The sequence below is a fragment of the Octopus bimaculoides genome, chromosome 5, assembly GCF_001194135.2.
Source record: "Octopus bimaculoides isolate UCB-OBI-ISO-001 chromosome 5, ASM119413v2, whole genome shotgun sequence".
NCBI lineage: Eukaryota > Metazoa > Mollusca > Cephalopoda > Octopoda > Octopodidae > Octopus > Octopus bimaculoides.
In genome coordinates, this window is record NC_068985.1 from 115850886 (window position 1) to 115856611 (window position 5726).

The window sequence follows — 5726 nt, forward strand, 5'->3', positions numbered from 1 at the left end:
TATAATAGAAATATGTTACAAAAACAAAATAGAAACTACTCGTGGAAATGTAAGGGGAAAGTAAGAAGAAAACTAAGCGAAAATGTACATTGGAAATCAAAAAAAAGTAAAGGCATCTTATGAAAAGTAGCGATAGATATATACATTTAAATGAATTGAGGTAGGAATAAACGTAATAAAAGTCATTATTGTGAATTGTTAGAGATTCAAAAGCATACCGGTTTCGTAACGTTACTAATGATTGGTTTGAATGCACAACAATTACTGAACGGTGTCAGGCCCACTAGTCCCTGAGTAAAAATATTTTGTGTAAGGGAGGTAAGTAGTTCTGGATTTGGTGCAATTTGGGTAGATATAGATCTGTAATGTGAATGATGTATGGGATGTATGGATGGTATTAATTGAAAGGTTAGTAGTGTTCTGTATTATGTTATGTGTTCATATTTTATTGTGGACGATATTTATTCATGAAAGTTGCCTCTTTATTCATTCTTTGTTGCATTGTGGTGTTCTGTAAATATTGATAGAAGGGAAAAATTAGGAAATTAGGATTAAGATCCCTCGCACATCTTTCTATGTGTCCACTGACCTGTATCTGTGTTTATTATGGGTGGCGGAATTGTTCTTTGTATAGGGTGGTTCTTCGATGGAGTGATATTCCTGCTTGGCCAATATAATTATTGCCACACCTATGTAATGGCATAGATTAGATCTTCCGAGGCACAGGTGAAATTTGATTTAATCTTAAATATTTCCTCCAAAAGGGTGGTCGTCATCACCACTAATAATAAATAAAAAACATAAACATTAAGAAGCTTTTAACGGTTTTAGAGATATTTTAAAATTATGATGCTATGATGCTAGGGTGTTTCCATTATTTCGTCCAACCCATGTATATATATATTGTTAAAATGTAACCATATGTAAATCGTTGGCGATTTTTTTCTTCCGTCTTCCTTTTCTATCGGACTTGGGCTCGAAACTTTAAACCATCTTTCTCTCCTTCCTTGAGCATCTGCTAATACTTTACATCTAGCACGTGCTCGCATTGTTGTTTTTTGTGTTTGTTCTTGGTTATTTTTTGGGGGGAGCGGATTTATTATAAATATATATGTGTGTATATGTATATGTTTTTGTGTGTATGTGTATATGTTTTTGTGTGTATGTGTATATGTTTTTGTGTGTATGTACATATGTTTTGTGTGTATGTGTATATGTTTGTGTGTGTACAAAGGGGGCAGTACGGAATGTAAAACCAAAAAGGAAAAATTTAATTATCACTAATTTCGCGAGTAGTACCTATATTGCTAGAAATAATAGGTAAAAAAAACCCTTAGAACCGCAAGAAATCACGTTTTCTTGTACTGACAGGGACGATAACCGCTTAACAATGAGGTAGATCACTATACTAGTCTAATTTCGCAAAAATTTACGAGCTCTCTGAAATGTTTGGCTAAATCCTGACTGGCAGTATACCAGGTTTTATCAAACGGCTCACGCACTAATTATGTATAATTAAAAATAATTTATTTTACCTAAGTTTTAATCATTTCCTTCGAAATAGTTTTTTTTTTCTGTGCCAGAAAAAGAGAAGGATTTTCCTGAGAAGGCGTTTCACATTTTGTCGATCGCTCCTACCGGAAAACCTACTCAAATTTACATTATATATTTCAATTTCCTGCAGTTTTCCTGAATCAGGTCCTGTGCAACAATATACGTGTTCGCATCAGCGTATATCTGCGCTTTTCTTACAGCATTAAGCTTATTTTAACTCTTATTTCTAGCAATGTGCACCGACACATTTAGTGACGATTGAATTTTTCGTTTATGGTATCACACTGTGCTCACCTGCTTATGTTAATTTTTATATACGCATGAGCTCTCCGTCAAATCATCCATATTTTATTTTATCGTAGCTTCCTTACTAACGACATGGTCCCAGGTTCAGTTCCACTGCGTGGCACCTTGGGCAAGTGTCTTCTACTATAGCATCAGGACGACTAAAGCCTTGTGAGTGGATTTGGTAGACGGCAACTGAAAGAAATCTGTCGTATATATGTATATATATGTATGTGTGTATGTATCTTTTTTGTATCTGTGTTTGTCCCGCTAACATCGCTTGACAACTGATGCTGGTGTGTTTAGGTCCCCGTAACTTAGCGATTCGGCAAAGTAAACCGATAGAAAATGTACTAGGCTGACAGAGAATAAGTCCTGGGGTAGATTTGATTCGACTAAAAGTGGTGTTCCAGCATGGCCGCAGTCAAATGACTGAAACAAGTAAAAGGCTGATTTAGCTGAAATTGTCCCGTTCGACGAGTCCTCACTGAAGAGATCTACGGATTAGACGAAATAAGATGTCGAGACTGAGGATTCTTGAGTCGGCATGAGGCGGTTGGCTCCCCTGTCAGCATTAATCTGCCCTCTTCCTACAGCAGTAAGAGTATTTGAACTCTTATTTCTAGCAATGTAGGTGTGTCGGCACTCTCAGTCACGCTTAGTGACGATTGAATTTGTCTTAATGGTATCACATTGCGTTTAGCTGCTTATATTAATTTCATGTGTGTGTGTGTGTGTGTGTAGCGAGTGTTACCAAGGGTGTTGAATCACCTACATTGCTAGAAATAAGAGTTCAAATATATGGGAGGGTGTGTGTGTATCTGTGTATTTGTGTATCTAAGTGCGTATGTATGTATATATGTATGAGGTGTGGGTGTGTGCTTGTCTGTGTGTGTCTATGTGTATGTGTGCATATCATTGTCGCTATGTCACTCTATCAACCAGTCTATCAGATGTGGTTAAACACCGTTGAACACAATGCACTTCCTTGCAGTGCTGCAGCTTGCGAATGATCCTGTCTTGCTGCTTCGGTGACCACCCCAACATTCTCATTGAACGAAACGCCATTTCATCGTCGGGTTACTCATTTACAGGTGAAAGCATACTGGAGTAACCTGAAATAAAGTGTTCTTCGTTTTTCTCCAAAACACGACGCACACTTTGTAAGGAAATCGAACCCCTGATCTTGTGATCGCAAGTGCAACACTATAAGAATCAAGCTAAACCTTTTCAGACATATACACACACATACACGTACTAACATATATCTGTATATAGTTTGTGTGTGTGTGTATACATACTTATATGTATATATGTATATATATATATATATACATACGCGATATGATAAAATATTAAAATATATTATTAAAAATATATGTGCAGACAGATGCGTATAATCCATGGCAACAGTATTCCTCTTCCATACCGCAAAGATTCAATGATATGATATATGACTGATGAACCCAATTCCAACACTTTTGAGTATTAATACTGACTTTAATGCCGCCATTCCGCAACAGACTTTAGAAGAAATGAAATGAACAAACAGAAAAAACATGTGTGAAATCACAACTATAAGGCGAGTTTAAAAACTATTTATCAAGACTTTTATTTTGAATTTATACTTCTCCTAGTATGAAATTTATATATTTTTTGGCCGTTAATTATATTTTATGATTATTGCTTTTTTTTTTTTTTATCGTTACGAAATTTTTAAAAATATTTTTATATTTCTTATTTTTGTGGGGTTTTTTTTTTCTTTCTTCATCGTGTTTTCTTTTTAATTGATTTATGTATATTAAAAAATGTGTGGTTGATATTTTTTTTTTTTATTCTGCTGTGGGGATGGAATTCGCATTTTCGTTTTTGCTTTTCGGCATTGTTGTTCATTTGAAAGGTAATTTTTTTTTTCTTTTCGTTTTAAAGGTCGAGGTGACATCAACGTCCACATTGTCATCATCATAGTCGTCGACATCGTCATCATCATCATCCTCATCATGATCATCATCGTCGTCCACATCGTCGTCATCATCATCCTCATGATGTCTATGGATGCAAACATTGCCATTTGTATTATTGCAGTAAGTGACATCAATTTCGTTATGATCAACTCACCACCACCACTACCACCACTACCACCACCATCACTCCCCTACCATTATCCTCAACATCAACATCGTCATCATCGCTGCCAGCGACATCCTCCTCCTCAACATCATCATCATCTACATTGATATCATCAGTGCCGGCTCCACCGCCACCGTCACCACCGACACCATCACCACCGCCGGCACTACCACTACAACCACCACCACCAACAACAACAACAACAACAGATGCTGCTACTACAAATACTACTACTACTACTAGTACTACTACTACTACTACTACTGCTACTACTACTACTACTACTACTACTACTACTATTACTACTCCTACCACTACTACTACTACTACAGCACCATTCCTCTTTCCTCCAATCTTTTGCTTCTCGAGATTTCTCCACCTCATCATCATCATCATCATCATCATCACCACCACCACCACCACCACCATCATCATCATCATCATTACAAACACCCCCGATTGCAACGTTGTCGCTTTCACCATCTTCCCAATATCATCGTAGTCCTCCTACACCTACTCCTCATCCTTAAACACATTCCTCTTGCTACCATCATCAGCGCTCTCGCACTTTTCAGAACGAGCATCATCATTCTCACCGATTACATTCTTATCAGTGACGTCATATTTAACGGTGAAATAGCGTTTAGGATCATGAAGAGGAGGAGGATCATGAAGAAGGGGAGAAGGATCGTGAAGAGGAGGGGAAGGATCATGAAGGGGAGGAGAAGGATCATGAAGAAGGGGAGAAGGATCATGAAGAGGAGGTGAAGGATCATGAAGAGTAGGAGAAGGATCATGAAGTGGAGGAGAGGGATCATGAAGAGGAGGAGAAGGATCATGAAGTGGAGGTTCATCACAACGGAGACGAAGAAGAAAACGATGACAGCGGAGTTGATGATCATCATCATAAGCATCACCATCGTTGTCTTAATTGTCGTCATCGTCATCCTCATCATCATTACCCTCATCATCATCACCATCATCATCATCATCATCATCATCGTCGTCGTCGTCATCATCATCGTCATCACCGTCATCATCATCATCATCATCATCATCATCATCTCCATCATCATCATCGTCATCGTCATCATCATCATCATCGTCATCATCATCATCATCATCATTATCATCATCATCAGCCTCATCAATACATCCACCGCCATCATCATGTTCATGATCATCGTCACCGCCGTTGTAGCCACCTTCATCAACATCGTTGTCGTCGTCGTCGTCATCATCATCATCATTTTCATCATCAATGCCACCACCATCATCATCATCACCATCATCATCATCATCATCATCATCATCATCATTACCATCATGCTCATGATGATGATGATCATCATTACCATCATCATCATCATCATCATTACCATCATGCTCATGATGATGATGATGATGATGATGATCATCATCATCATCATCATCATCATCATCATTTTCACGTTCTTAAATGTATTCCTTCATTTATTTACATTATTTATTCATTCATTTATTTTATTTGGTTTCTTACTTGATGAATTTCAAAATATTTCTGTATGTACTTGTTTCTCCCTATGGTACAGAAAAAGGAAACAAATATATATATATTTGTGTATTTATTTGTATGTCTCATGCACATCTTGTCTCTTGACATAAAGCTGTCCGATCCTTGACATTCAGCTATTTTCAAGGGATTCCTAATGTTTGTTTATTTCTCGCTACATTCACTATCGCATACATCTCATGTTATTTTCATTTCTCTCGCTATA